Raw genomic sequence first — 21253 nt, forward strand, 5'->3', positions numbered from 1 at the left:
ATGTGTTAGACATTTTTGTTACTCTCTTAAGATATATATTTATAGCAAAGTGATAACTACACATGGTTAAAATAAACCAAATGATACTGAAGGTGCATAAGGAAAACCTACAATCTCTTTGCCCCGTAACTATTCTCACCTAGTTTTGCACCCCAGAGCAAAACATTTAACTATTTATGTCTTTAGATTTGGAAGGATTTACCTCCAGATTCCTAAATAATATGGCAAATCTGCAATTTTTTTTTTTTTTTAGATACTGTCTTATTGATATCCTGCTATTATGGATAGGGATTCAGCTCATCCTACACCACTCTCCATCTCCTATCATCCCATTGTGTTTAATGTATACATGTAACTTTTAGTTTTTCTCCCGTCACCTTGGTAACTTCAAAACCCTTAAGCCTATATTTATTGTTCTATCAGCTATAGACAGTATTTCTCAACTCGTTTTATAAAATGCAATTGGTAGTTCTTCTGCCCTCTCCTGCCCTGCCATTCCCCTCTACTTTCCAATCTTGATCAGCCGTGGCTTGCTTTTGATCAGTTTGAAACATACAAAGTTGCCGATGTGTGATTACTGGCGGTTTCATGCAGTCATGGTCAAGGTAAAGAACATTAGGTTGTGTTTCATAACCATTGTAAGGTCTTCTATATCTGTGGGATGGTTTCAAGATGGAAAACCAATTCATATTATTTATAATCTTGTAACTCTATGTTTGTGTTTATAAACAGGGATACATAATAGAAAAGATAACTTTTCCTTCTTTACCAGCCCTTATTGCAAGTGAGAAGTTGCCTTAGAATAATTATCCTGTTGAATAGTCCACCATTCCCTATCTATGACTGCTCCGCTGCTGAAAATACCATTAGTATTGAAAAGGTGAATCACCAGCACCTTGGAGATAGCTGCTTTAGTGAGACATATGGGAAAGGGGGCAGAGATCAGCATCAGCATTACTTTCATTTGTTTATTCTGCAAATATTTATTCAGCACCTGCCATGAGCCAGAGATTGTGCAACAGGGCACAGAATGAATCACACAGCAAATCTGATTCCTGCCTTCAAGTTGCTGACACTCTAGTGGTAGTAATTTGCATATGGCTTTCCACAAATAAACACTGGAGTGAGAGAGAGAGAGAGAGAGAGAGACAGACAGACAGACAGACAACACTAAACTTCTCACCTCTAACACAGAAATAGTAAAATTCTTATTTATATTAAGTGATCTGGAAGATTTTATTTTATTTTGTTTTTTATTATACTTTAAGTTCCAAGGTACATGTGCACAACGTGCAGGTTTGTTACATATGTATACTTGTGCCATGTTGGTGTGCTGCACCCATCAACTCGTCAGCACCCATCAACTCATCATTTACATCAGATATAACTCCCAATGCCATCCCTCCCCCCTCCACCTTCCCCATAATAGGCCCCGGTGTGTGATGTTCCCCTTCCAGAGTCCAAGTGATCTCATTGTTCAATTCCCACCTATGAGTGAGAACATGCGCTGTTTGGTCTTCTGTTCTTGCGATAGTTTGCTGAGAATGATGGTTTTCAGCTGCATCCATGTCCCTACAAAGGACATGAACTCATCCTTTTTTATGGCTGCATAGTATTCCATGGTGTATATGTGCCACATTTTCTTAATCCAGTCTGTCACTGATGGACATTTGGTCGATTCCAAGTCTTTGCTATTGTGAATAGTGCCGCAATAAACATACGTGTGCATGTTTATTTCCATATTTTTAAGAATTAAACCTCAAATTCATATAACAAACCAAAAGTGAATTGTCTTTCCATGGTAGGACAATATTTTTAAAGGTTGTTATTCAAGTGATAGGTTGAGACTTTTTGTTTTGTTTGTTTTTTTGCTGCTACTGACAATTATGAGTTGAAAGTGTCCACTTTCTGTTACTGGACTTGCTAGTTCATAGAAAAACATGGTTTCAATGATGAAATAGGCAGCAATGAATAAGTGTGTGTTGAATTCTTATGTGATTTGCAAAGATAGGTATGAGCTCTTCTTGTACCGTTTTTATTCATTGGAACATAAAACTGCTTTGATTGAGATCGAGTGCAAGAAATCCATGTGTATGAACAACTGGAGTGCTGAACAAAATTACCTGTGGTTTATTTCTGCTTCTGTAGGTATTCTTTTTCATAAATACCTTAGAAAAACAAGGCTTGTGTTCACTCTCGGCTGTTACTTTGTAATTCAAGTACCAGTCATAGGTCACAGTCTGCTTATAGCTAAGAAGGATATGTACCACATAGAAGAGTGTCTGGATCATAGCACTGCATCCGTATGTTTGGAATTTGGAATCAGTGAAGAAGTAGAGCTATCCCAAATGCATAAAAAAAATCACATGCCCACTGTGAGGTTTCTGTGAATTCCTAGGGAGCTAAAAATTTTTATGTTTCCTTTTGGCTCTAAATTACTCCTCCACCAATTACTATAATTTTCTGTTTGTCTCACAAAACTCACATGCTTTCCCAGTTTTGGGTTGAGAGAGTTCGGACATGAAATGAGGTCCTTTCTTTGTACCCTTGTACAGGCATGGAAAGAAAAGTAAACAACAGAAAAGCCATTCACAAAGGCCACTTGTGAGCATAGCAGACTTTATGCAAAGTTTAGGAAAATTTTCTTCAATTCCATGTCCAGTAATTTGGCCATCCATTTGCACAGTCATCCATTGTATTTTCAGACACACCCCCAGGACTTATTTGTACAAACACAATTATTCAGCTGAAAAAAGTCAGCAGTACTTCTCTAATTACTCCTATTTACCCTAATCCTTGACTTTTTAAGATTACATTTTCTTGGACTCTGATTCTGCTGCAAAACTTTTGCCAACATTGCCCCGAGAGAGTGTAAGGGTAGGGGAAATTTGATCAACAAAGATTGCTCAAGAGTTTCTGATTATGTCAGACAAAACTGCGTTTGCACTTTGGCTCTGATATTTACTGATCATTGGCATTGATTAATTTGCTGAACTTCTCTCCAAGCTGCAGCCTTCTTGTTTGAAATGTGGGTAATTATAACATTTTACCTACTACATAGAGCTGTGAGCATTGAAATAACACAGTGCATCAAAGGTGCTTAGCATAGTGTCCAGTACCTTGTAAGAAGCCAATAACTTTCCTTTGTTAACATTGTATTTATTAATGCTGCTACTGTTGACCCTTATACATTCAGAAGACTTTAGGTTCCATCAATCATCTTTAGAAATTTTTACTACTATAGAATTTACTACATATAAAAATAGTTCCCTAGGAGAGAAGCAAAACTGAAAAACAAAAGGTAAATGGTGGGGAAACCATACCCTAGAGCTAGTGTCATGACTGAACTATTTCACTTTCTCTTAGAAATTCTAGGACTTTGAAGTGAAAATACTTTGAAACTTAGCAACCATGGTATGAACAAGAACACTATTTTTTCTTTCATTTTACGGTTGCTTTTGCAAAATTTAGTAAATGTATCCCATAACAGACCTGTTAGTGATAACAGTCTTGCCTTAAATGCTAACCATTTATTTATTTTACTATGGTGTTTTAAAAGTAAATAAGCTTTTTCAACTTTATATTTTCCAGCAGATCTTATTGAAAATGGGCTTATTTTTATGCCACTTTTCCTCATGAAGATTTTTTTCTAATTTGATAGAAAGAAATATGAAGAGAGAGAGAAAAAAGTAATCCCAGGTCCTTTATACTTGAGGGCTTCTTGTGTGGCTTTGAACTCAGCAGGTAGGGAGTTCTGACCCATATAAAAGCCTTACAAAGGGACCACTTTTTTTGCAAGGTGGACAGAGATCACTGTGAATGTCTGCTTCATTCAATGCATCGTTTCCCTTTGCAGATGTGTGTCCCATGGAGCGCCGCCACTGAATTTTAAGCTTTTAAAAGTAACATCTCGTATTTGAGGAATTTGGACTGTGTTGTGAGAAAGTGGAAAATTAGAGAGCTTCCTGAAACGTGTTAGAGAATTTCCTGTTATTTATTTTAACTGTACACCACCAGCAGAGTGATTATTTGAACTTCCAATAGGTTCCATGCCAATAGATATTTAAAAAAATGAGAAGGAACATAATTTTAAATCACATATATGTATTTATATAAAAATTATATGCAGAGGAAACAAAGGGGAAAACCAAATTAATTATTCTCTACTTAAAGAACTATAAATTTTATGATCATCTGAAACTCAGATTGTGCACTAGACAGTTTTTTTCTTTTTAAATATGACAACATAGTAATTTTTTTTCAAGTGTCAAGATGATTCTAAATTCTTCCATGCAGTGTATATGAGGAGGCTGTGTCCAGAGAAGTTATAAGATAATCCTAGGGACCCAGAGGCTATGCACATTCACCTGCATCCCAGACCTTTGTCCCAACCTCCAATCCCACCCTGAGCCCAGTCCTTCATATTTCTAGTCCTTGTATTTAGAATAAGGCAAGGTAGGCAGTGGGTGAACACTGCTGAGTGTTTGGTTATGTGACCTTTATGTTGTCTTGAGGCAGTTTACCAAGATGTTCAGGAGCGTACAATATCCCCTCAGGCCTCTCAAATTGGGAGAGTGTGACTTTGAAATTGGTGCTCTCGATTCTTTCAACCTGCTGTCGACTCAACCAAATTCGTATGTTGAACTGAAACCCGCAATGTGGTCACATTAGGAGGTTGGGCCATTGGGAGGTGAGGAAGTCATAATGGTGGAGCCATCATGATGAGATTAGTGCCCTTATAAGAAGACATACTAGAGTTTTTTCTCTCTCTCATTGTTATGTGAGGATATGATGAAAAAACAGCCAAAGAATAATTCCATTACTGGACACCAGGCCTGCCTGTGCCTTCATCCCGGACTTTCCAGCCTCACAACTCTGAGAAGTACAAGTTAGTGATTTAAGCCATGTGGCCTCAGGCATTCTCTTTTAGGCCCCTGACTGGACTGAGGCACCACCCACCCGGGCATACAGCATTTCATCAGGTTTTATAAGATGTAGACCTCTTGCACCTTTGGTTCTTTGTAGGCTATTTTTCCTTTCCTTAACTCTTGCCTCTCTGATGCACTCTTTGCTAGTCATCTTCTATATAATTGTGATTTTAAAAGAATATGTGTAGATTCTTAAGATATTGGTAGGAGTTTTGAAGTGTTTTGGCAGTAATTTAATTTCTTCTTCCAAGGGAATTTTTTGAAAACCAACACAGTCATAGAATATGTCACTAATAAATGAAAACATTAAACTATAACCAAATATGGGGAAAAATTCACATGTTATGTTGCAACTATGGCCTAGAGCCTTGATTTTGAGAAATCAATCTGTCTTGACTTTGAAATATTAAATAAAGGCTACATTGGAAGTAGGTGGTTTGGTCCTGCAATTTTCTGGACAATACTGAGGAATATTTTCACTCCAGAAAATAGTTCAATATTTGTAGAAGAATCTTCATTTTGAAACTACCACCAATGGAATCCATTTTCCATCTCTACTCCTGCAGTTTTCTCTCATTGACTAAAAAGTTTCTACTGAATTTAGAAGCAAAACTAGAGAAAATATAACACTTGCTATGAAGTAGTGGAATAGATATGGAAAAGCATATCCTAAATTGAGGGAACATTCCTGGAGAAAGAACCTGGAAAAATGTCCAGTTTCCATTTAAGCTCTGGTTAAGCAGTATGCGGTTTGAAAGTGAAAAAATGAGCCTATTGAAAAGTATGTAATAAGTGAATATTTTGACTCAAAATCTAAAATGAATTATAAAGGATTTACTCTTTGTTTTAAAAAATATATTCCAAGGGAATATTTTGAGATATCATGAAACACATATCTCACCTAAAAACCAACTGAGAATTAGGTTCGATGTGTGTCATGATTGTGTTGGGGATAAAGGGACAGAGGGAACAGCCAGTTTTGCTAATTAGGAAAATCCTGGACACATTGACATCATCTTACAATGTTTTGATCCATCTTGGAGGCATTAAATTGACTACTTTTCCTAATAGAGGTAGTGCATGTGTTCTGAATTGTTAATTGGCTCTAAAATTAGTTATAGTTTATTTCTAAATTTAACCAAAGGTGGGAAAAAATTCATAGACTTAATCTGAAATATGTTATTCATCGATTTCATATACAAGTTTGGTTTTTTATGATTTTAGATGTCAAATCTCTGAAATAATATATTATCTAATGATAATGTTTGATGTTTGGATAGGTCATTGTCTTTACATTTTAAATTTAAGCTAATTTTTTTGCTTTCAATTCATGAGATTAACTTCTTTGGATGAACTTATTAATTTTCTCTTACTCTGAGTTCATTTGAATGGCTTATTTTACCACTTATAGCACTATCTGTATTTTGCTATATTTAACAGTTTGGTGGCTATAATTGTACCAGGTTAAATGAACAAAGGCAGTTCAATAAACCATCCTGTTACAGCTGACACATATGCTTATGCTATTTTCCTGTCTCTGAGTCAAGCCTTAATACATTACTCTTTTCCAAATCTTTTTTTTTCTTAAACACTAGTGATCCTAGATCAATAACAAACAAATACATTCAATAGATATATTGAGTGCCTGTATTAGTCTGCTATTACACTGCTACAAATAAAGAGCTGAGACCAGGTAATATATAAAGTAAGATTTAATTGACTCATAGTTCTGCTTGGCTGGGGAGGCCTCAGGAAACTTACAATCATGGTGGATGGGGAAGCAAATACGTCCTTCTTCACAAGGCAGCAGGCAAGAGAAATGCAAAGCAAAGGAGGAAGAGCCCCGTCTAAAACCATCAGATCTCATAAGAACTCACTCACTCTTACAAGAACAGCATGGAGGAACTACCCCCATGATTAATCACCCCCCATGAGGTCCCTCCCCCAACAGTGGGAATTACAATTTGGATTGCAATTTAAGATGAGATTTGGGTGGGGATACAGAGCTAGACCATATCAGTGCCTATACTGTGTATAACCTAATGAGGCATACTAGGATATTTTGGTGAAAAAGACACCCCTGCACCAAGGAACTAAATCTGAAACTTCCTTTTGGGAAAGCCAGGCAAGGACTAAAATACTGACTTGTAATATTTGAAAAAAGAATGCTATAGTAAGACCAAGGAAATGAAGTAATGTTTAGAGAAGTATAGATGAAAATCATAGTGAGTGAATATGGCCATTTATTGCAATGGTGATAGCAGAAAAGAACTAGCAGAATGATCAAAGTTGAGATGCTAGTGGAGAAATTTTTGACAATATTAGCTCAAATATTAACATTGGAGTTGACTTGAATTATTTTGAATTATTAAATTATTAAATATAAAATATTATTTTGAATTATTAAAGTTATCTTTAATATATAAGTTCAGGTCCTGGATTCTGAACTTTTCTATCATAAATGTTAGTGTAATGCGTGATTTTTCTGATTTTGATTAATATTCCTTTAGCTGATTTTTATTTTATGGAAGGATTTTAAATAAGCACTTACCAACTCAATTGCAACTGTGTTTCTGTTTTCTTCACTACGTTGTCAGCCTTAGAGGGCAAGTACAATGTCTGTTTTTCCACTTGTATACCTCTGCACAGTTCATGGTAATGGGTACCATATTATTGAATAAATGGCTGGATGCATAGATGGATGGATGGATTGGTGGTTGTCTAGATGGATGAATGAATTTGGAATGCCCCAGCAGGATGATCCACTTTTGAAATATTCTATCCATGTGTAAACATTTCTACTTTTTCAGGAATTATCAGTGGAGTGTTCCATGGGAAACAAACCATATCTGGTAGTGGCAATGGGTTCTGATAATAAGCAAAGCCCTTGTATCCTTTATCATAGTCCTGTATCACAGTTATATGCTTGTTCAGTTTTATATGATCATTTCTTAAAGGACTGACTCTTAGACATAATATAGACTCCTGTGAAAGAAGTATATTTGAAAGCTAAGTATATCCATGAGTGCCAAAAATGTAATTACCTCTACTTTTAAGGAGCCCATCTTAGTAATCTATCTTTGTTTATCTTACAGGAATACTCATCATTTGATTTGCTCCATGTGAAAAAAAAAAAAAAAACCCTTCCAATGTCCAAGTATCCTGCAATATTGTAGGATATTGATATGGTCTGCCTCTGTATCCCCACCCAAATCTCCTCTTGAATTGGAATCCAAATTCTAATTTGGATGAGGGTCCACATGGGAAGTGATTGGATCATGGGAGTGGTTCCCCCATGCTGTTCTCGTGATAGTGGGTGAGTTCTCATGAGATTGATGGTTTTATGAGGGGCTATTTCTCCTTCACTTTGCACTTTTCTCACATGCCATCATGTGAAGAAGGACTTGTTTGCTTCCGCTTTTGCCATGATGGTAAGTTTCCTGAGGCCTTCCCAGTCATGCAGAACTGTGAGTCAATTAAACCTCTTTCCTTTATAAATTTCCCAGTATGGGGTATTTCTTCATAGTATTGTGGAAATGAACTAATACAGTAAATTAGTACCAGGGTAGTGGGGCACTGCTATAAAGATACCTGGAAATGTGGAAGTGACTTTGGAACCAGGTAACAGGCAAAGATTGAAACAGTTGGGAGGGCTCAGAAAAATACTGGAAAATGTGGAAAAGTTTGGAACTTCCTAGAGACTAGCTGAATCGTTCTGACTAAAATTCTGATAGTGATATGGAAAATGAAGTCCAGGATGAGGTAGTCTCATGATGGAGATGAGGAACTTCTTGGGAACTGAAGTAAAAGTCACTCTTGCTATGCTTTAGCAAGGAGACTGATGGCATTTTTCCCCTGCCCTAGAGATCTGTGGAACTTACACTTGAGAGAGATTATCTGAAATTGACACTTATGTTTATAAAGGGAAGCAGAGCATAAAAGTTTGGAAAATTTGCAGTGTAATGATGTGATAGAATAGAAAAATCAATTTTCTGGAGAGAAATTCAAGTCTTCTGCATAAATTTGCATAGGTAATGAGGAGTCAAATGTTAATCACCAAGACAGTGGGGAATTTGTCTCCAAGTCATGTCAGAGACCTGCTCAGCCCCTCTCATTACAGGCGCAGAGGCCTAGGAGGGCAAAATGGCTTTCTGAGTCAGCCCCAGGGTCCCCTTACTCTGTGCAGTCTCAGGACATGGCAGCAGGTATCTCAGCTGCTTCAGCTCCAGCCATGGGTAAAGACCAAGGTACAGTTCGGGCCATTGTTTTAGAGGGTGGAAGTCTCAAGCCTTGACAGCTTCCACATGATATTGGTCCACTGGGCACACGGAAGTCAAGAACTGAGGTTTGGGAACCTCCACCTAGATTTCAGAGGATGTATGGAAACGCCTGGATATCCAGGTAGAAGTCTCCTGCAGGGGTGGAGCCCTCATGGAGAACCTCTGCTAGGGCAGTGTGGAAGGGAAATACGGGGTTGGAGTCCCCACACAGAGTCCCCATTGGAGCACTGCCTATTGCAGCTATGAGAAGAGGGCCACCATCCTCCAGACCCCAGAATGGTAGATCCACCGACAGCTTGCACTGTACACCTGAAAAAGCAACAGACAATGCCAGCCTATGAAAACAGGGAGGCGAAGGGGTGGAAGGAGCTGTACCCTGCAAAGCCACAGGGGTGGAACAGCCCAAGGCCATGGAAGCTTACCTCTTGTATTAGTGTGACTTGGATGTGAGACATGGAGTCAAAGGAGATTATTTTAGAACTTTAAAATTTAATGATTGCCCCGTTGGACTTTAGACTTTCATGGGGGCTCTAGCCCCTTTGTTTTGGCCAACTTCTTCCATTGGAACTGGTGAACTTACCCAATGCCTCTATCCCCATGGTATCTAGGAAGTAACTAACTTGCTTTTGGTTTTACAGGCTCATAGGAGGGAGGGTTTGGCTTGTCTTAGATGAGACTTTGGACTTGGACTTTGGGGTTAATGCTGGAAAGAGTTTAGACTTTGGGGAACTGTTGGGAAAGCATAATTCTGTTTTGAAACATGAGAAATATGAGATTTTGGAGGAGCCAAGAGTGGAATCATATGGTCTGGCTTTGTGTCCTCACCCAAATCTTATCTTGAATTGCAACCTGGATTGTAATCCCTACGTGTTGGGGAAGGGGCCATGTGGGAGGTGACTAGATCATGGGGGTGGTTCCCCTAAGCATTTCTCATGATAGTGAGTGAGTTATGAGATCTGATGGTTTTATAAGGGGCTTTTCCTGCTGCTCTTAGCGCTTCTCCTGTGCCATATGAAGAAGGACATGTTTCCTTCCCCTCTGCCATCATTGTACATTTCCTGAGGCCTCCCTAGCCATGCACAACTGTGTGTCAATTAAACCTGTTTCCTTTATAAATTACCAAGTCTTGGGTATGTCTTCATAGCAGCAGGAAAATAAACTAATATAGTAAATAACAAACTAATACATGTACTTGCTCCCAGACTCTTAGAGGGGTAGCGTTGGTATAGAAAGAATGGAACCCCCACACCTCCACTGCCTCTTGTGGAACTTTTTGGGACTGAACTCAGTGTGCTCACACTTTCTCGAAAGCCAGCCAATGACACCAGGGAGCTACGTACCTTGTCACCCTCTACAATCCTTCCAGCTGCCATGCTTCTGCTAAACCTTAACTACTGGTTGTTCTCTTAGGGTTTCACCCCTCTCTTCTCTCTTGTTCCTGTTCTTTGATCTTACAGTGCTCTCCCTCAGCTCAATCTCAGCATGTCTAAAAACTGCCCATTTTAAAAATAAGCAGTGTAAACATCATCAAGCTTCCCTTGATTTTCTCAGCTAGTCGGGATCTCTTTCCCACAGCACTTTGTAATTCTAACGATCGATAATTATCACTTTCAGTTTTGCAGATTTCTGGAAACTCTGATTTTAGTTTCTGTCACTGTTTTGGAAGCTTCACATGATCATTTTATTGTGCACATAGACCTAGGGCTGCATCTAAATGTGACCTTTACTGCATGCATCAGGGGCCTGTTATCCAGTCTTTGTAGCTCCTGGTGGCATGGCTTCTGCCTTTGCCCTGCTCCCCTGTAGCTATGTGGGTGTTTTCTTGGTTCCTCTACTAATAATTTGCCATTATACACGAGTGACCCATGCTGCACACTCTGCCCAGGCGCCTTCCCCAACTAGTGCTGATTCATCGTGCACACCTCGTCTTAAAGCTTTCTCATCAGACCTAGCTGGAACCCTCCCTCGCACCCCCACAGCTAAATGACACCATTCCTGTTCTTCTCTTTCATCTTAACCTATTCCTGACTTCCATAGTATTTTTCATAAATGCTATCTATATGTTAAACATAACAAATACACACATACATATATATACACACACATAAATACATATATATCTATGCAGAAACAAATGTCTGAACCCACTTACCCACAAATGATTTTTTTTTTTTTGAGACAGAATCTTGCTCTGTTGCCCAGGCTAGAGTGTGGTGGCACCATCTCAGCTTACTGCAACCTCCGCCTCCTGGGTTAAAGTGATTCTCCTGCCTCAGCCTCCTGAGCAGCTAGAATTACAGGCATGCACCACCACGCCAGGCTAATTTTTTGTGTTTTTAGTAGAGACAGGGTTTCACCATGTTGGCCAGGCTGGTCCCAAACTCCCAATCTCAGGTGATCCACCCACTTCAACCTCCCAAAGTGCAGAGATTACAGGTGTGAGCTACCCCACGATGATATTTTTGAAAGTATATCCTTGTAACCAAACTCAATGTAAAACAATTTTTTAAATCTTTATTTATTGAAGGACATTGAAAGGGACCCAATGTGTGACCCCAGCAACACTCTCCACAATCTCTCTTCCTCACTGCCTTATTTTCCGTAGGCAGATTCAGCACCTCTCACTGGCCCACAACTCAAGCCTCTCTGCAGGCCAGCCCAGGAAGCCATGGGGTCCCTGGAAGTTTCCTCCTCATTCTTCTCATGGCCTTCTCCTGTGCTTTCTGCCTGATCTGCCCGGCCCTTCTTCTTCTTCTGTATCACACACAGCTGGGGCTGCAGGCTTTGCACTGGGGAGAAAGGGCTAGAAATGGGTGCAAAGTCAAAGGGGGATTCAGAAAAAGGGAAGATGGGAGTGTTCTCAGGCCCCTGGGCCACCATGGTTCCTTAACGCTTAGCCTTTCTCTAGATGGTGAGTCCCATGAGGGCAGGGCCCGGGTCTGTTCTGTTCACGGCACATACACCGGTGAGGTGCCTGGCCCCAAACAGCTGCTCAATGATATCAGCCAAGTGAATGAATGAAGGAACAATTCTGAAGTCATTAAGCTGATGAGTAAATGTAGTACTGAACGAAAGACACTAGAGGGAGATCAGAGAAGGACTTTAGCAACATGAGCACAGTAGAAGCTAAGATTCAGCTGTGTTTGACAGCATGGAAATTTCATTTCTGCTTCTTTGTCTTCAATTTAAAAAATTTAAAAAATAAAATAAAAGTAAATTATATATACAGATAGATTTATGTACTTATCTGAACTGAATCCGATCCACATCCTTTCTGTTTTTAATATAGCTCATCATGGCCCTACCATTTGTAGAATAATGTTAAAACTGTAGACGGACATTTTAAAACGATCCTTATTTGAGTAAATGCCTCACGGAATGGCCCTGAATAAACACATTGGCTAGAAGGAACACCACTAACAGTCATCTGAAAGGATGAATCATGGACACCTGAAAGAGCACGGAGGAGGAAAACACTGGGCCCGAAAGGAAATTGTCAGACCTGCCTGACAATTTCGTAAAGTATATAGGAGAAACAAGAAATTATTTAGGAATAAACAGAGTAAAGTTCATGTGAAGCTCTGGGACGGACTGACTGTTCCACCTGAAACAGGTATCCAGGCTTACTCTTTCTTCAACGTTGACAATCACCTCTCTAGACGTTGTTTGTCCATCTCTAAAATGGACTAACAGTAGTACGGAGTTTGTAGGATGAGAATGTGGCAAGGATTAAAGGAGAGAGCGCACATAAGAACTAACACAGGGGCCGGGCGCGGTGGCTCAAGCCTGTAATCCCAGCACTTAGGGAGGCCGAGACGGGCGGATCACGAGGTCAGGAGATCGAGACCATCCTGGCTAACACGGTGAAACCCCGTCTCTACTAAAAATACAAAAAACTAGCCGGGCGAGGTGGCGGGCGCCTGTAGTCCCAGCTACTCCGGAGGCTGAGGCAGGAGAATGGCGTGAACCCGGGAGGCGGAGCTTGCAGTGAGCTGAGATCCGGCCACTGCACTCCAGCCCGGGCTACAGAGCAAGACTCCGTCTCAAAAAAAAAAAAAAAAAAAAAAAGAACTAACACAGGGACCGGACCAGCACACACATAGTCAGAATGTACTGTGCACGCTCCGTTGAGGCCTTTCTGTGAAATTGATTAAATTTACTAACATTTGCCTGCCTCAGCCATTTCCTCTCTTGGGCTCTTTTTTAATGATTATGCTGCACTAGAAATTTTTTCTTGGACTGGACTTCAAAATATTTGTGACCTGGAGCGCTTTGTGGGCGAAGGTACTCTTCTCTTATTGTTGAAATCCTCCTGCATGTTGGTTCATCTGGAGAAACAGAAAGACAAGGGCCCCGCCCTGGTTTATGAAGAAGCATAGAGCACAGTGCTACTCTAAAATCATTTCAAATTGCATGCATAGGTGCTGATGGAAGCGTGCGATGTCGAAGTTATACAAGCATTTTAAGTTCAGCTACATTCATGCTGCCATTTATAGTAAATCCTCCTTCTTATATTTGCTTTATTCTTGGCTGCAGTATTGTTGGATCTGGCAGAGACTCTGATAAGCAAATGGCCAAGAGCTATCTTAACAAGGAAGAGGTGACCTTGAGGCAGAAGAGAGGAGGAGAGCTGAGAGAAACAAGTAGGTAGAATTGCAGAATGGTTAAAAAGAAAAAAAGGAACTCTTGCCTTTACTTTCTGCTTGTCTGTATTAGTGCTCTTTTCCCTCTGGATAGATAAGTCTACCGGAAGTTCATTTACAGATGCTTCAGTAAAAAATTAAGTTGACTCATAGTAATAAAAGAGATGACAGGAAAGTCTTCAGTGGGTGCAAAAGCCATAATATTTTGAATGATGAATTCTTATATGAATTTAAAAATTAAAGATAGCCATTAGGTATCACATATATCATTTTGAAAATGATGTCGTGTATTCTGTCTAAATTTGAAAGAGGTGAGATATCACTTCAAAGATTTGAGTCCATGTAATTTAGCTTTCCATAAGTAAGAGTAAATCAACATAAAATATAAAGAGACAATGGCATAGTAAGATCTTACAGCCTTTTAGTTTTAAAGACCTGGGTGGTGGACCTGGTCTATTGTTTTCAGTTGCGTTACATCACAATAAAAAGAAAAAAAAAAAAGGACCTTAAAAATAAATCAGATTAATCATTTTAAGTTCTAAATTGGAAGTCACACTGAAACAAATGAAAAAGGAATTAATTTGGAACTACTAGAAAAATAACATGTAGCCAGTATTGGATTCAATTCAATTTCAAATCAGAACAACTTTTATGTTTTACCATCTGCCTCAGCAAGAGCCTTATAAAATTTGAACACTACAGTCTTTAGAGATTCACATATGAGGAAAGCTTTTTAAAGACCATTTGATGAATATAAAACCAGAATAAATAATGTTGGTGCTTGTCCATAAATAGAGTTAGTAATTAGTGATTACTAAAAAGATAAGTCACATCTGTCATATCATGGGCTCAGATATTCCATTTGAACTTCTGCCCTCTACACAGTCCCACAGTAGTCCAGTTAAATGGTCTTCTGACTCATGGTAGGTAAACAAATTGAGACTCAGAGAAGACAAGCCAGGGGACTGTGTCCCTCCAAACTGTAAATTGAAAAAAAAAAAAAAAAAAATGGAATTGAAGCTATAGCTCTAAACTGTTGGATTTAGGCATAATACTTATTTTTAAAAACAGGCAAGAAGCATGAAACAGAAACAACTTCTTTCTGCAAAATGCTTGTGTTCTAGTTATATATTGAGATGAGGTAGATAGAAGGCAGGTAATGTTCTGATAAAGTAGACTGTACTTTCTTCACATATGCATGCATACATGTGCATATTTGTGAGACTTGAATCGCTTGTTAGCGTTACTTTATGGATAAGATATGAACATTTTATTTGCCCGTTTAGTTGACTCTTCTGCAGCTCCTCTGGACATACACTGTAACATATGTGCCTTTTACAGTCCTGTGTCTTGCACGTTGCCTGCTTAATGAGTTAGTGAATGCTTAAGGAAAGGAATCCTCAACAAGGAAAAAGGGAAAAAAAGAGACAAGATGCTGATATTAGAAAAAAAGTAATAATATCATTGAATCAAGGTTTTACCGAAGCTAATCATTTTAAGAAAATATAAGATTCTACAGGAGGCAGGATGCTTGGGTGGTAGACACTAATAAGACAGATCCAGCTACTGTCTACACAGTCTTGACAGAAATGCCTTCAGGTTTAAAAATTCTAAATCACTAACTGTTTATTGATTTAACATTTAACATTTAACATGTGCCAGCTGCTCTGACTGGGTTAAAATGTCAAACAAGATATGGTCCTTGCCCAAATGGAGTTCACAGGAAACACTCGAGGAAATAAATAAATGGATTATAAAGTGACAGGTGTTAAGATAGTCCCTGCACTACACAAAGCAGGGCTCAGAGGAAGGAGCACCATCTATCAGGGTGGGGTTGGGAGGTGCAGTCTCTGACTTTTGACAACACATTCCCATTTCCTCCTTTCAGACTGTGAGAAATGTAACTCATCAAGAGTTATACCTAGTTTATGTTCTTGCTGCACTGTTAGTAGAGCCTGCCTTCCCTGCTAAATGAGAAAATAAACCAAGAAAATTATTTCAAGAACTAGGTCTTGAAATTAAACCAGTATGCAACTTGGGGAGATGTAGCCAGGTTAAGGAGAAGGGGTTATTCCAACACAAAGACTCTGAAGCCAGAAATAGCACTTCATGTTTGAAGATGATATAGTGTTTAGGGAGTGGAGCTGAGATGAAAGAGACAAGAAGTAAAGCTAACTGAGCTTGTCAAATAAAGTTTATGGCTTGGAAAGATGGGATTGATTATGGTCACACTTTAAAGTCAAGAAAACAAATTGGGCACATTGTTTTAAGAGGGCTAAAGTTTAATTAAATTTGATTAAAATATAAAAAGGAATTGATTTTCGCATTTTCTGAATATGGTAGGGCTCATTTGTGTGTCTGGGAAATCTACATAATCTTTCTGGATTTGACATTCTGTCTGCCTGTAAAAACATTGGAAATATGTAAATGAGTGATTGTATCTAAATGTGTCCTCAATTCTGGATATGCTTAAGACATTCTAAAATTTATCTTTACTTGTCTCCTCTTTTTATTTCTTGGTATCTAGTTAGGTAACATGCCCTCCTGGTTATGTTCATGGAAGTTATCCTTTCACGTGTAAGAAGCCACCTTCAAAACTTAGTGTCATAATACATGAAGAAGGATCACTTCCCAGTCATTCCATGCAACCAGAATGCCCTTATCCCCAAACCAAACACATTCCATAGAAACTATAGACCAAAGTTCCTTATGAATATAAAAAGCAAAGTATTTAACAAAATGCTAGCAAATCCTATGCAGAAACATATAGAAAGATTTATTCACTGTGACCAAATTAGACTCATCCCAGGAGTGTCAGGTTGGTCCAAGACATGAAAATCACTGAATACAATATACCATATTAACAGGCAAAGTATTACAGAAGACAAATTAATGAGTAAAGTAATACAAAAGCCAAATGATCATCTCAGTAGACTCAGAAAAATGACTTGACAAAATATAACTCCCTTTTATGATAAAAAATACTCAGTAAATAGGAAACAGAAAGATGCTTCCTGAACCCTAATAGAACTTTATTCCTAAGATGAGGAACAAGACAATAATCTCTGCTGTCAACACTTCAATTCCATAACGTACTGCATGTTCTAGCCAGGGCACTTACATAGCAAAATGAAATAAAAGTAATTCAGATTAAAAAATAAGCAAAATTATCTATTCTTAGATAACATGATCTTGCATATAGAAAATTATAAGAAATCCATATAAAATGTAGAACCAATAAATGAGTTCTGAATGTTTACATGATACAAGATCCACAAACAAAAATCCATTGTGTTTCTACAAACCAGCAATGAACAACTTAAAAATGAACTTACAAAAACAATTCTAAATACAAATAGCATCAAAAAGAATAAAGTGCTTAGGGATAAATTAACAGAACAAGTGCAAGATTTTTACATTTAAAACTATAAACTATTGTTTAGAGAAATTAAAGAAGCCTTTAAAGGGAAAGACATTCTTTTCCATGGATTGAAAGACATTATATTGGAAAGATGGCAATGCTTCCCCAAAGTGGCCTATAGACAAAATGCAGTCCCTACTAAAATTATAGCTGGACTTTTTGCAGAAATTGACAATCTGACCTTAGAATTAACACATAAATGCAAGATATCTAGATAACTACAAACTATCTTTAAAAAGAAAACAAAATTATAAGACTGACATATCCCAATTACAAAATTACTACAAAGCTACAAAACAATCAAAACAATGTGATACTGGTATAAAGCTGGATATATAAATCAATGGGATATAATTAAGAGTCCAGAAATAAACACTTACATTTATGATCAATCAATTTTGAAAACAGTGCCAAGACTATTCTACGGGAAAAGAAGAGTCTATTCAACAAATGTTGCTGAAACAACTGAAGATCCATATGCAAAAGAATGAAGTTGGACCCATACTCCATACCATACACACAAATTAACAAAAAAATAGACCTTGGAACTAAATGCAGTTGCTACAATTATAAAATTCTTAAAAGAAAACACAGTAGTAAATTTTTGTGACCTTGGATTAGTCAATGGTTTCTTAGACATCATGCCAAAATCACAGTGACAAAAATGGTAATTTGAACTACATTAAAATTGATAACTGTTATGTTTTATAGGTCATCATCAGAACAGTGAAAATACCACACAGAGAATGGGAGAAAACATTTGAAAATTTTATGTCTGATATGGGAATTTTTCTAAAATATTTAAAGTGACTCTTACAATATAACAATAAAAAGACAAGCAACCCAATAATAAAGGATAAAGTACGTGAATAGTATGTTTCCAAACAACATAAACAATTGATCAATAAGGAGAGAAAAAGATGATCCAAATCATTAGTAATTAAGAAAATGCAAATCAAACCTACAGTAAGATAAACTTCATACCGATAACTGGCTAAAATAAAACGTCAATCAGACAATAACAAGTGTTGACAAGGATATGAAGAAATCGAAACCCTGATACGTTGGTAGTAGAATTGTAGAATACTACACCCACTTTGGAAAAGTTTGGCAGTTCTGCAAAATTTTAAATGTAGTGTTATCACATGATCCAGAATTCTACTCCTATGTATAGTCCCAGGAGAACTGAAAACATATGTCCACACGAAAACCTGAACATGAATGAATATTCATAGCATTCTTCATAGTAGCAAAAACCTAGAAACAACCTAAATGTCCATCTACTGAAAGAAACACACAAAATGTGGTATACCCATACAACTGAATATTGTTCAATATAAAAAGGAATGACATATTGATTCATGCTGTCAAATGTATAAACCATGAAAATATGCTAAGCGAAAAAAGTTAGACACAAAAGGCCACGTATGGTATAACCTCATTTGTATGAAATGTCCAGAATTGACAAATCCTGGAAACAGAAAGCAGATTGATTTCCAGAGACCTTCAGATGGTTCTGGGTTTTGTTTCCAAACTAGCTCATCTACAACTGGCTACCTCCATACTAAACAATCCATTAGTATAAAAGTGAAATATGCATTTTTTTCTTTCCTGACCTGTTTAGATCATTCTGTATTGTGAATTTTCTTGCCCACCTTCCTTTCTCTGCACAAATGCAGTCCCTTATATCCTGTCTTCACTGCTCCTATGGCACTGCATAAACACTTTGATTTGGCATAAACACTTATGTTTACATGTGGCTGATGATTTTCACAGCTGCCGTCCTTCCTCCAGGAAACTATAAGTTACTGGAGAGTTGGACGCAATAATTTGTCTTCATTATCTTATCCAAGTCAACTTTTATGAAAACATTTTGCACACGCTAGTCTTTCTATAACTATTTGTTAAATTGAATATTTGAAGAGTAGCATTTTCTAGTAAAAATGTATATGTAGTAGACATTAAAGAGAAAATATGTCCACTTTCTTTGTATTTTGTGTCTAAGTACAAAACAAATTAAGACTCTTTCAGAGGCAAATGCAATGTTCTGAGTAAGTGCAAACCCTAGTTTGCCTGGGAATTCGAATTCCTTCACCATTGTAGTCTATGCTTGAAATCATCGAGAAAACTGTGGATGGCATCAACTCCATTTTCTTTTAGCTGTTCCTCGGCCGTTTAGTGATGGGTCATATGATGATGACTTGGGAACTGAACCATGGGCAGTAATCCTTTTTCCCTTGCTCATGTGTAAACCACACTGTCAGTGAATTAAGCTGAAGATTTTATCTGTGCCCTTGAAATGTGGTTCTAGGGAATTATGGCATTCTTGGTCTGGAATTTGAATTCCTTCCTTACTGCTCTAAGTGCATTAAATGTTGCAGTATTTTAGAAACTACTTACTCTTTTCAGAAAGTTGTTAGAATCTATCAGTAAGTCAAAGCAGTACTAAAGTGTAGAAAGAAAGGGTTGTTAGGACCAATTCATTTATCTCCCTATGTCTTAATTGAATATGAAAAGATAGGAAAAGGTTAGAGGAAAGATTAAGTATTGTGTACATTGTCCCCACTATAACAAAAGTGATCTGCCTAAAATGTCCTTTATTTCTGGGGCTTGAAACCTGTGAATAGCTCCCTCCCCACTATCCCCAAGATAAAATTCAAATTGCTCCAAACCGTTTGGTGACCTGATCTCTGATTCCATCTCAGCGTCCTCTCTCATCTGCTTGCTCATCCTTCACTCCAGGCTCCAGCCATCCCTGAATGTCTTCATTTACACAAAAGAAAGCTGTTTTCCATTCTTTCTTGCCATAGAGTGTGCCATTTTCTTCAGGTTTTTGTTTTCCTAGAGCCGTGATTCTCAGACTTAGTGTGTAGCAGAGTGCCACCTGGAGGGCCTGTGAGATCCCCAAGAGCGCTGGACCCACCCCAGAGATTTGGATGCAGCACAGCTTGATGGGAGCACAGAATCTGCATTTCAAACAAGTTATGTGGGGATGCTGCTGCTGGTCCAGGGGCCACAGTTAAAATCACAGGAGTACATCACTCTTTCATACGCCCTCATTCCCTCATTCCTTCTACGCATTCTGCAGATTTCAGCTATGATAGCTCATTTCGGCCAAATCTTATTTGATCCCTAGCAGTTGGGCAGAGGCTTTTCCGTGTATACCTGAGTGGTTTTACTCCACCTTACTATAGCACTAAACAGCCTGTTGTCAATGCCCAAATAATGTCACTGAAATGGTAAGCTCTTCATAGGCATGGGCTTTCATCTGTGCCATGGTTGTGTCTCAGGGCCTAGTGCCTGCCTGATAGTACAGGCTCCGTAAACAAAATTACTAAAGGAAAATAAAGAAGAAATAAGTGGAGACTAGGATCCATGTTCAGTCCATCTCGTGTTCTCTCTAATACCAGCCAAGGCTGTACATAGCAGAAGACCTGCATGCATAACCAGGGACGGTTTACAGGGATCCAAGGACAAGACTTATTGAGTACCCACTAAATATACTTATTTATTCTATTAACCTTTCCTAGATATATCATACCCAGATAGTAATTGATTGTCTTTCCCTTAAACCATCCCCTTCCTCTTCCACGCTGTGTCTTCCTCCTCCACTCTCCAGTCCCTCACTAGATACACAGATGGCCTCACCAAACACCAAGCACCTGGAAACCTGGGCTTCTCTCTCTCTTCCCAATCCTGCCAGTCTCCAGGCTATGGCTTCCTGAGGATTTACCCAGTCTGCTCTGTCTTCACTACCATGACTCCATTTCAAGCCCTCATGCTCTCTCCCCTGGACTATTATAGGAGCTTTTTAAATAAGTTTCCTTGCTGTCCATCTTGTCTCCCTCAAATCTGTTCTTCACAGAGCATCACGATTTAACTCCTCTGTTTAAAATCTGCTAACCACTCCCCATCTGCTGAAAGAGTGGTCTTAATTTTTCAGGTTAGGGATCTCTTTGAATAACTATAGACTCTCTCCCA

General features: G+C 38.3%; 1 protein-coding gene across 2 annotated transcripts in view; it reads left to right on the top strand.

The window, feature by feature from the left end:
• The window catches only part of MYO16 (myosin XVI), a 702722-nt gene that overhangs the window by 92794 nt on the left and 588675 nt on the right, over window positions 1–21253 (top strand). The gene's annotated exons all lie outside the window — the stretch shown is intronic.

The sequence above is a fragment of the Chlorocebus sabaeus genome, chromosome 3 (genome assembly GCF_047675955.1).
Source record: "Chlorocebus sabaeus isolate Y175 chromosome 3, mChlSab1.0.hap1, whole genome shotgun sequence".
Classification (NCBI taxonomy): domain Eukaryota; kingdom Metazoa; phylum Chordata; class Mammalia; order Primates; family Cercopithecidae; genus Chlorocebus; species Chlorocebus sabaeus.